We start from the raw sequence: 12,034 nt of genomic DNA on the forward strand, positions 1-12,034 counted from the left end.
TTGGTTAATAAGTAGTACATCTATGGTGCAAGTTGTTACACTGATATGATCCTTATGAACACGTCACCATGAACGGACACATTACATTAGTTGAGTGCTCTGACAAAGTGGTTAGTAATTATTATATGTAGGGGTAAAATTGATAGATTGATGTGCTTCTCTTGACATATTTCAACTAATATTGATTGGTTCTTTGATACTGACATGATGTCCATGTTCCATTAAAACAGTGCATGCTCCACGTTGGATTTTTTTGCGAAACATCTACACATGCGGTTTATTGAACTTTGGGGTGTCAGAAACTTCTTTTGGGCTTGAACACACTCTTGGTCATTACACCCCTTATGAAATTTAACATTAACTCGACTATCTCCTTGCATGGATTTTTTTGTAATGAATGATATTGGGAGTTTTATTAGGGCCATGACAGCTCAGACAAACATCTTCACTCTTTACAGACTAACTATTGTTTTGTAACTTGGTGCCTTTCTTTAGGATATATTCACTATGCCCACTATTCTCTGATGAAAGGTATAGAGTATTTACCCACATCCTGTTACTAGACAGTACAGCCTGTCTTTTTATAAAATCAACTTTTACCTACAGCTTTTTGAGATACATAGATGATCTAGACCCTGCTGGTGGCCTCTGATGGATTGATTCTTGCACCCCAATTGATTTACCTGATGTCCTGGAAGCCTTGGCGGTGAATCAATAGACTTCTACTGCATAAATAAAAACCTGGGATTTAGCAATGATTTAGACTGAAAGAACGCTAGAGGGCCAGGACAAAACTGCCAAGCTAATCCGTCAAGGTTGTGTTGCTGTTGGGCTGAAGAAACAAACTTCTTTTGCTCAAAACTTTTCACCAAAATCAAATGTGATTCAGCTTTATAAAGCAGAGACCAATTTCTTGGAGCCATCTTGGAGCCATCATTAGACACAGTCCACAGCCTTACCACCTGAAGGATTCTGAGCTCTGAATAAAGGCACGAGCACCAGTTCAGAAATCTTGATTTTGTGAAGGTGCAAAAGCATTTGCCAATTAGAAAAGTTCTCTGGGTGCAAAATGATATTTTTCCACTCTCAGATTTTCATGAATAAACCAATGGCATCATGCAGATCCAGTTTAATGGCTATCCTGTATAGTGGAAACCTTTTTGGATATAGACTGTTGTCTTGCCCTGATGAAATATTTTGACTTCCATTCTTGAGACTAGGACCCAAGATTAAACCTCTTTCCATGTGGAACTTGGTTTCTGTATCCCACTGTCCACTATCTTGGGAAGCCTGAAATCATGAGTAGGTCTCAGTGTTCCACTACCAGTTGTTCCACATTGACAAGTAGTGTTTTTGTTAGCCAAATTTTACAAGGAATGTAAAGATTCATGTCTAAAGGCTGCCAAAAATAGACTTCTAAAATTTTAGTGTAATTGTATTTATTAAAATGTACTTTCTGAATCTGATTTTTATTGTGTTTTCTTTTTAATGTAGTACTCTTTTGGTGCAGATACATGCTTCACACATTGCTCCAAGTTAAGCTTGTCTATTCTGTGTCATAAATATTAAGGGATTTAGATTTGGTAACTTTAATAACAGTGGGAGTTATACCCTGATTAATCATAAGGTGAGTAGTCATCCACTTCAACTAATAATCATTTTTCTTATAGAAACATATTTACAAAAAGCGGTTTTCGATTATATCATAAGCATTGTTTTTTTTTAAAGAAATGCATCATTCCAGAATTCATCAATATTAGTCAATCATACCTGCGGCAGAGTATCAAACATAATCATTTTTAAATACTACCTTCCTTTTTCTATTCACCTCATCACTTGAATTGATCAGAAAATGTCCAACAGAAAACCTGTAAATCATATTCTCTTTCAGTGTTTCTTTGTGTGTTAGCTCTTGCTTTAGTTCAGTTTTAATGAGCTTCATGGATTTCTCTCTGTGGTTCTTCTTTTCATCTACCAAATAAAAGTAGTTTTTATAAATATATGTTATAAAGTAATACACCTTCTCAAGTAAATAAAAAGCAAGTGTATGAATTGTTAATCGCATTAATGAGTATTGTAATGTGGGACTGTTGAATTACACTTCATACGTCATTTTTTATAGTTTTATTAATATAAAGTCATGTAAAAATAGAATTTTATTATAAATCTTACCTGCTCCTTCAAGTGCAATCCTTCCATCAGAAAGTAAATTGAAATTGGCTGATGTAATTTTCATCATTTGCTTTTCAAATGTTTTGTTAATTTTGTCATTGTTTAAATGAAATAGAAGACGAACTGAAAATAAGAAATGCAACTCTTTCATATCGCAGACAAAGTAACGGTTCGAAGCAAGAGCACGATTCACTTGCTCAGCCTCAGCAGTGTTTATGTATCCAAGCAAGTCTGGAGTTAAAGCAATGCTCCTTAATTTTTCTTCTGCTCGTTTCTGGTTCTTTTCGTGAAATCGATCATACAAAGACAATCGTTCGTGTGTGCCAGATATGGGATGCTGTCTCTGATAAAATTCTGTCTCAGACATTTTCATGGATTCCATTGGATCATTAGATAATACATTTTTTAGCCAAGGAATTTCAATCTTCAGGGTTTTCTCTATGGCTTTCTGGATATTCTCCTCAGTTGCTCCACATAGTCTTCCATCATAGGGTTGAAAGAATTGTTGCTCTGTTCGGTTGTTGGTGTGTCTAGCAACCTGACCAGCACTATCAGATATATAGATTGATGGTGGGTATAAAAAACTTAGCAGCCCATCTGCATGATCACGTGCAGATTCTTGCCACCACAGTGGCGAACTGTAATAAATGACGGAATGTGTGCAGCCCATGTGTAGAACACCTCCTGAAAAATAAGAAGCACATATTACACAATTTGTGTTTCTTCCTTACTGTTTCAGCATTAAGAAAACACAACACATTTGGGGCTGCTCCGAATTTTATGTGATAAGATTTAACAACATATACAACAATTAATAGTTCTATGAATGAGTATTATATACTTTTATGATGGTGATTGTTTTAAACTAACAAAACGTGGCTTTCTAATGAATATTGAACAAACACACATTATAACTGGAGCATTCAAGCGTTGTGCTAAGATGCAACCGTCATTTATACATTTCTATAGAATGAAGTACAATTTGTATTTTAATGGTCATGGATTAACTTAAAGATGTTAGACCTGCATAACATCATCTAGAATAACACTTATTTGAGCAAGAAGATCACAGCAAATGTGTTGCTTCATTTTGTATTCTATTAGGTGAAGATTTACACAATCTGAACCTACGAACAATAGCCTGACTTACATTATCATGCCACCCAAAAAATCCTTGCTTTAGGTTGAGCAAACGGATTTATTTGCAAGTGTAGAATCATTTTCATTGTTCAGACAATGTTAATAAACACTCACATAAATGTATTAATATGGAAAATGTCGCAAGCATGGTTTAAATATATGTGTTATATAAATTTCCTCATTGTGGAAGGTAGGGGACTTTCAAATAGTAGAATGATTTGAAAGTCATGTAGTAGTTTGCAGAGCAGGAAAAAGGTCATATCTTTGATAGCAACGAGTGCAAAGACCGTACAAATTAAAGGTCATACATTATAAACTTTTTTCCTGATTGAAAAACAGGGCCAAAATTACAACAAAATGACCAAGCCCTGCAAACCATTTTCTTGCAACATTTAAAAGCACATGGATGCATCATATTTACATAAATAGAATGCATCCGTGAGCTTTTACCAGCACTAGTACACAATTGGTTGTCGTGCACCAACGCAGGCACCCTTGCGCCATGGTGCAAGGGTGCCTGTGTCACAGGGATAATTCCTGTTGTTACTGAAACAGGACAAAATGAGGAGAAACAAAGGTATTCTCCTCGCTGGGGAACTCCTTTGCCTCCTGTGGAGCGGCATATAAAAACTGACGCATCCCGAAGTTTATGAAACCTTGTAAATCTGGAAATGCCTTTGAATTCATGGATATAACATAGGCAAATCCACTGCAACAAACATGGTACGGCCGATCGCGCAGAGTTATGCGTGAAAGAAGAACATATTTACAAGTTAAGGAAAAGCCACGCATCGTGAATTTGCTTGGCAAAGTAATATAGACCACCACACTGTGCCAGCATCGTAAGAGCCTTGTAAATGAGGCTCATCATCTATCTCCAAATGTTGAATTTTTTATTAAAAATAACATTTACTTTCAGAAAAAAATTAATGCATACATAGATGTACATCTGCCAAATGTATTCATCATACATATTTGACCTTTACATATTGCCAGAGGTATAATTTAAAATTATATATATATATATATATATATATATATATATATATATATATATACATATACATATATACATATATATACATATATATATATATATATATATATATATATATATATATATATATATATATATATATATATGTATATATATATATATATATATATATATATGCAAAAAAGAAGTAGAGAACTCTGGGTAGTTCTCAAGTTTAGGTGGAAAGCAGCTCCTGTATAGAGCACTCTCAACACCAGCGACACTCTAGATCTGCTCACCTCAAATGTCTGCTTTTCTATCAAAGTTTTTAAGCATAGGATTAGCACAGTGCTATCCACGCCGAGATAGAAATGGACAAAGTCTTTTGCCATTTCTACAGCAAAGTCTTTAAGCATAGGACTAGCACATATATAAATATATATATGTCTGCAGCTCCTCCTCTGAAGAAGGCCAAGGTGGCTGAAATGCATAAGGAACAAAGAACATCGGAGCTTAATTAACTATTGCAATAAAATCTACTCTTACCGCGATGTGTGCGGCTCACTCTTTCCCTTGGGAGAGGACTTTGGATATATATATATATATATATATATATATATATATATATATATATAAGTGAAGACAGGGTTCTGCTTGCACACATTGCTATGTTAGCATAAGCGTATTAGAAGTTTAAACGCAATTTTGCCACTTTGCCGGTCTAGCACACAACACTACATGTAACTGTTGTTGTAAGTTAAACTGCTTGCTTTTCTGCACATGAGAACGGTCTGTTTTTCACATCCCAAGACTTACACCGTGACCTTAGTCTGTACACTGTGTGCAGAAGTCTTCAAGGTCATAATAACAATGAATGCTCTTGATTCAGGTTGATTGGCCCCTGCTCGAGACACAACATGCACACAGCTGCTACCAACTGAAACTCAAGTGCCTTTAATATTACTTTGCATGCATGATTCGGGCACTTGGATAAAACACCTTTCCAGTGACAGAGAGCTTTGCTGATCCGGAGATGTGATTCACCTCTGCTGATCTTGGAGGTATGGGGTTCCCCGTTTAAACCTAGAGACCTTCTATTATCATTATAAAACCTAGCTCCTAGCCAGGGGAGGGTGGTACAAAAGGCACTATAAGACCTGTTTCCACTACCATTGTAACATGATTTCTCCCTTTGGGTTTTATGGCTTTGTAACAATGCTGATTGGTTTCTTTCTAATAATTTTCCTGCTTGTGTTAGCCAAAACACAGCATCTTAGAGCACGTAGGTAAAACTAAACATTTTAAACTTTTGCATCTCTCTGATTACTCATGTTGTGGACTGTTATGAGAATAAAAATGAAAGAGTGTTCTTGATTCCCACCATTCCTGAGAGTACCCTAACTCACTTGTTCTGGGTTGTCTAATCATTGGTAGCTTCGCTGTAGTACGGAGAATGAATGAGACACTGATGCTAGTCGGCTTCACAAAGGTCCTGGTTTCCTGTGCATATTTCTGTGTATGAGCAGAATCCCAGCAAAATTATGTACATTCTTCCTCGCATCCACACTCCATTGATGGGTGAAACGCCGGCACCAAGCACCACAACAATTCACAGCAGGGGCTAACACACATTTATGGATGTGCGAAAGAGGAATTTCATAAGGCGTCTCCACAACATGCAGTTGTAGGTGCAAAAAACAAACTATTTTGTGGTTATATCTATATATATCCTCAAACTTTGCCGGGTGCAGTCTCCAGCGGTGGTGGACCGCTACACAGTAGTCCACAGGGGTGAACAATTCACGTTCAAACAAAACGAGTGCACTCAAGGGTGAATTATAACAAAAATGCTTTTCATGTGCAAGCCTTCAAGCGCTGACATGCTTGAATGCGTGAATTGTTCGCCCCTGTGGATTTATCTATATATATATATATATATATATATATACACTTACTTAAAAATCAGACATACGCCACTATGCTGGTGAATCGGTCCTTGTGTTACTAATATTTAGCTGGAAAAAAGGTGCGCTGCTTATTCGATTAAACTTGCCAGATGTCAAGTCATGACTGGAGTTTATGATAGGAATATGTAGCATGACCAACTCACACTGTTTCCATATGAGAATCAATGAAATATTGATGTCTTTTCACCGATTGATCTTGAAGAAGCTGTTATGGATTGTGGATTTAGATTTGTTCAAAGAGTTTGAATTAACACATTTTTAGCTTTTCATACATATAAATGATTACTTATTTACATTATTGCAAAAATATTTTTGAAACTCATATGTATTATATGTATATGATGATGTTGTCACTTTTTTTAAACATTTAGTGACCGAAATCTATCAGTTGTAAGTACTTATATAATGTCAGAAATTAACATTGATGTTTTTTAAACTCTCCAACCCCAGCTCCAACGACATCCCACCATCGCAAGCCCTGTGCGACTCCCTCGCCACCTTCTTTCACCGAAAAATCACCAACATCCATGACAGCTTCAGACCCCGGACGACCCCTGCCTACCACACCGCACCGAACCCACCGCACCCCACAGCCAAAAACACCCTGACAACCTGGCCCAACGTAAGCATCGAGGACACAATCAAGACCATGTGAAAAATCCACTCCGGTTCCCCATCCGACCCTCTCCCGCACCACATCTTCAACAAAGCCAGCAAGTCCACCGCTCCCCACCTGCACAAAATCATCAACCTGTCCTTCGAGACCGCCACCTTCCCTGAGATCTGGAAGCATGCAGAGATCGACGCCCTACTGAAGAAACAAGGTGGATCCAAGCGACCTAAAGAACTTCCGACCCATCTCCCTGCTTCAGTTCCCAGCAAAGGTCATCGAGAAGATAGTCAACATCCAGCTCACCCGTCACCTCGAAGACAACAACATCCTGGACCCCTCCCAATCAGGATTCCGCAGCAACCACATCACTGAGACCGCCCTCTTCGCCGCCACAGATGACATCAGGACCCTGATGGACAACGGCGAGACGGTTGCCCTCATCCTCCTGGACCTCTCTGCCGCCTTCGACACAGTCTGCCACCTCACACTACGCACGCGCCTCCATGACGCAGGGACCCTGGACTGGACCACCTCCTTCCTATCCGGCAGAACGCAGAGAGTCCGCCTCCCCCGTTCCGTTACGAGGCCTCCAAGATCATCTGTGGCGTCCCTCAAGGATCCTCCCTCAGCCCGACACTGTTCAACGTCTACATGGCACCTCTAGCATGCACCGCCCGCCAGCACGACCTCAACATAATCTCATATGCCGACGACACTCAGCTGATCCTCTCCCTCACAAAGGACCCCCTCACCGGCAAATCCAACCTCCACCAGGGAATGAAGGCCGTCGCCAATTGGATGGAGGACAGCCGCCTCAAACTGAACACAGACAAGACGGAAATCCTCATCCTCGGATCCAACCCCTCCGCATGGGACGACTCTTGGTGGCCCACTTCACAGGGGTCCCCCCGGCTCCCACTGACCACGCACGCAACCTGGGCGTTATCCTCAACTCGAAACTCTCCATGACCAAACAAGTCAACGCAGTCTCCTCCACGTGCTTCAACATCCTCCGCATGCCCCGCAAGATCTACAGATGGATTATGGCCAGCACGAGGAAAACAGTCACCCAGGCCCGAGTCAGCAGCAGACTCGACTATGGAAACACCCTCTACGCCGGAGCCCCGTCCAAGCTCATCAGCAGACTACACAGAATCCAGAATGCCTCCGCACATGCCTGATCCTCGATGTCCCGTGCCGCGACCACATCACCCCCCACCTGAGGAACCTGCACTGGCTCCCCGTCGACAAAAGAATCTCCTTCAAACTCCTGATCCACGCACACAAAGCACTCCACAAAGCCGGCCCAGCCTATCTCAACAGTCGACTCTCCTTCTACGTACCCAACAGGAACCTCCGCTCCGCTGACCACGCCCTGGCCACGGTCCCACGCATCCGGAGAACCACTTCCGGAGGCAGGTCCTTCTCCCATCGCGCCGCCAAGACCTGGAACGCCCTCCCCCTCGACCTGCGACAAACCGAAGACCTGCTGTCTTTCAGGAGACAACTCAAGACCTGGCTCTTCGACCAGTAACAGCACCCCACCCTCCCCCCTCCCAGCGCCTTGAAACCCTACCGGGTATGTAGTGCGCTTTACAAATTATGTGATTGATTGATTGATTGATTGATTGATTGATTGATTGATTGATTGATTTAAATGGGAATATTAGACACTACTGAAATTGAATAAAGGTATACGAAAAAAAAACATGTAAAGTTATCAATTGTAATTACATTGTATCCCAAAAGTGCATATTAAAAAACAAAAGCAATTGCATTTGTGTAAAATTTAAAATTAAAAAATGCTGACACTGGCATATGTTATAAATATTTCCAGAAACACACCAACACAGACTGTTATTTAATTATTATATAACTTTATGCCATGGAAATAAAAAACACACAACTCTCCCATCATTCTATGCGAACACAATTGTTTTATAATACTGAGTTTATATCACATAATTGCAACTTAAATGTTTTATTTCTATGTCATACCTCCGGTTTTCTGTAGTTTTGTAAACATCTTAGGGTAAATTTCTTTATAGAGGACAAGCTCTTGAAGCCTGTTTATGAGATCTGATTGTGATCCAATTCCAGAAACACCCAAACTTTGGCACGCATTAATCAGTTCATCATTTGTAGCCTATGAAAATACTGTGTGTTAAGACTAATTATAATAATGAAAATCAACTCCAACTACCATAATATAACAGATAATTGTAATTAAAATATTTTAAGGAGTTCATAGACATGTGGTTGCTTTTTTTATATGTCCCAAAGACATATTACCTATAACACAATGCACTTACATTTATCCTCTTCAGATTGAAATTTATAAATGCACAACATTTTCATTGGTTCAACATAGAACAAAATCAAAAAGAATCGTTCAATTAACAAAGATGTATTTCTTGAATTGTAAATTGCTTTTAAAGTTTTATGCCGTCATACATGCAGTTTGGATAAAAGCAAATTTAGCTTAGAAGTGAAGTCATTTAAAGAACTGCCAATGCACCAAGGTCAGAAGAAGAACAAGGCAGACAAGTATTGTGGCAGCCACATCTGCTTGTGCACCTTTGCAGAGTAGTGCATACATAGATGTACTCTTTCTCATAGCTCCCCTTCATATAACACACACATGTAATATGGTAAAGGCGCAATGCAGAGGATCAACAAAATTCTTCCAAATTAATAATCAGAATTAAAATTCAGAGTAGGGTACACTACATGTACATTTAACATGAAATCCCTAATATTTCTTCATTTGTCAATTAAGCTTCCTTTTATAAACCTGAAAGCCTATTAGCAACAAACATCTTAAGAAAAAGGAGTATAACCAGAAAGTATGTAATATCTCTGAAGACAGCCCGTGGATCCATCATGGAGACAGAAATTACTCTGTCCCTATGGTGGAGAGAACACAACCTAATTCCCACATGACTACCAAGCAGTTGGTCATGTATAGAGGCATTAGCAGGATGCATACTCATGGTGGTTACTGCCAATGCATTTTACAGTTTGCTACAGGGCTATCTGGCAATGACAGCCCTGTAGCTAACAATAATAATTTTTTTTTTTCAAAGCTAAAATGTAAAGTGGGATTTGCTTTTTAAAAATAAAAAATCGAACACTCCCCTTATAATGTGTGAGTCTTCTCCCATGGCAGAGGTAAGCATTACAATGGTTTTATTTTCCCTTACCGCCTGGTTTTACCTGCCAATGAACATCAGTAAAAAAAGTCACTCCATGTCTGCCCACCTAAATTGTGCTGGCAGACATGTTGCCTGTTCTCAAATGGCCCTCACTGCACAAGTCAGTTGGAGAAGTTTTGCCTATGGTAGAAACAGAGTAGTCTTTGCCCTGGTCAAACATATGGTCTAACAGCAATTAAACTTGGTGGGCGGACCACTATATTAACAGGGAGGGAACTCTGTCTGCATTGAAACGAAATACCCTTGCCACCAATGTATAACTCAGGCCCTAAGTCTTTAATGGATGTAGATGTTCAATTAGATTTACAATTGTAGACGAAGCCCGGTGACTATTACTTACAGTGGTCATCAAATAACAGGTAAAATGGAAAATAACTTTTGTATTGTTGAAATAAAGAATTTTTTTTATTAACTTACACTTTAAACCTCATTCTCACCACTGCATCTTGTAATTGCAGTTCATGTTTTTATTTTTTCATAAGGGGCTAGTTTTACATTTAACATTTCTGAGCTGTACCTGCTAGACCCTCAATTGCACTAATTAGCTCATAGTTGAACCTGTGATTAAAACCAGCTTAATAAAATAATTTAAATAGCTATGGAAATCATGTAAGAGATACAATTATCCTGCATTCTTTACAAAAACCATAAAGCAATCTAGACTTCGTTGTGCCAGACACATAGATGAACTTTGAAACAATACATTTGTAAGAACCCCTTGAAACAAAGTTGTTACAATATGTATTACCTACTTTGTAAGTAAATCGGAAAAACAAATGAAAACATACACCGTGGAAATTATGATACCATACAGCATGATCAATGATTTTGATAAAACATTTATACCAACATGTCAAGTCTCTGACTTTGAAAAGTCTATAACACATTTAAATTGATACCTGTGTTGATTCCAGAAGTAGCAGGATTTTATCTTCATTAATTGTTTTGTCTTCTTCTTTATTAACATTTTCATCTCTGCACCTCAATGGCAACCCTTTCTTCACTTCACTTTTTGGCACCTTAGGGCCCACCCTGGTTGCACTACCGACCCAAGGCACAAAGTTTGAGTAGTCCAGTTGTGTACAATAAGGGTTTTTCTGGTCATTTCCTGAAACATTAGTCGGCAATAACAAATATTTAATATAAAACAAACTATTTTCGATTTATAAGAAATCATTCAAATCAAACATATTGCTTCAAGTTTATTATAACTCCAGTAAGTTATCATATTTGTATAATATAGAAGATAAAGTCAAAATAGCAATAGTTTTATTCAAAATGATATAGTTTTAATAACAGAACTGAAATGCATCCTACAGAAAACCACAGAAGAGCTAAAAATAATAATTGTTGTAGTGGTGCTTATTAAAAATCAATTTAAAAATGTGCACAAATCAATCAATCAATTAATTAATAAATCAGTATTTTTAGAGCAAGGTTAATCACCATGAGGGCCTCCAGGCACTAGGATCATGCTGCAATCAGTTGAAGAGCTATTTTTGACTTACTTCTGAATTCCACGAGAAAGAGTGCTGTACGGTGATGGAAGTAAAGTCCATTCTAGGATGTGGCAACAACGTGAGAGAAGGAGCATCCTCTGATGCAGCTTCAGCAGATGCCGGGAGTGCGAGCAAGGGTGATGGAGGCAAAGCGCAGGTGTCTTGATGGCTGGTGGTAGTTCAGTGTGGTTGATAATGCATACCGGTCCCTGGTCGTGGAGGCCTAATATGCATATATCAGCATCTTGAATTGGTATCTCATTTGGATGGCAGTCAATGGAGGTACCTGAGGTGGTGGATGATATGGGTCCATTTGGGAAGCCTGTGGATGAGTCAGGACACTGAGTTCTGGATCATCTAGAGTATCTTTAGGAGCTGGGTGGCGATTCCTGCGTAGAGTGTGTTGCCGTAGTAAAGCCAGCTGGTGACTAGTGATTGGATGGCCTTTTTCC

At 39.0% G+C, this 12,034-nt stretch overlaps 1 long non-coding RNA gene across 1 annotated transcript; it reads right to left on the minus strand.

Annotated features, from left to right (window-relative positions):
- Positions 1–2,750: 2,750 nt before the first annotated feature.
- On the minus strand, positions 2,751–11,725 carry LOC146855193 (uncharacterized). The gene is made up of 3 exons (XR_014980798.1): positions 11,592–11,725; positions 10,983–11,191; positions 2,751–2,856 (listed from the first exon to the last, which is right to left on the minus strand). It is a non-coding gene; the product is annotated as an uncharacterized LOC146855193 (long non-coding RNA).
- Between the last annotated feature and the right edge of the window lie 309 nt (positions 11,726–12,034).

This window comes from Triturus cristatus, chromosome 4_1 (assembly GCF_964204655.1).
Source record: "Triturus cristatus chromosome 4_1, aTriCri1.1, whole genome shotgun sequence".
NCBI lineage: Eukaryota > Metazoa > Chordata > Amphibia > Caudata > Salamandridae > Triturus > Triturus cristatus.